Source organism: Phytophthora parasitica, assembly GCF_000247585.1.
Source record: "Phytophthora parasitica INRA-310 unplaced genomic scaffold supercont2.31, whole genome shotgun sequence".
In the NCBI taxonomy this organism is placed as follows: Eukaryota; Oomycota; class Peronosporomycetes; order Peronosporales; family Peronosporaceae; genus Phytophthora; species Phytophthora nicotianae.
Genome location: NW_008649017.1, coordinates 423,425 through 423,943, shown reverse-complemented (window position 1 = coordinate 423,943; position 519 = coordinate 423,425).

Genomic DNA, 519 nt, shown 5'->3' with positions numbered 1-519 from the left:
CGCCAAGGTGCTTAAATTCATTCTTCCGCATCCAGAAGGCAGATTGGTGTACAAGGGAAACGACCAGTGGAGATTCAGACCTTATTAGAATGGAGGCGTGTACAGTTGACAAGATTGTATAAAAAACAGAATTTCTGCTAATACGGAGTTGCCGTCGATATGTGTTCCATATCACCACCAGTGTAGTGGAGTAGCTATGTGTATTAATAGTTGCCTCACCAGGATGATGGTCCAGCTGTCAGCTTGTACATTTTTACGTTTTGAATGAGCTCGACTCTTTAGCTTCAGCATACTGTAAATGCATTTACATACGAAGTTCTACCAACATCAGAGAAGACTTGTTCAAAGCGCATACTACTGTAGTATATGGCTGGCCTTTTATACGAGCTGACACGTGTCTAAATACTGCGTAGATAGTGTTGGTAAGTATTGTATTGCCATGATGACATCGTCGATAACGGGATGTTGGATTTCGCTGAGTCAATAATTGGCGTTATATACGAAGAATTTCCTGGGAGG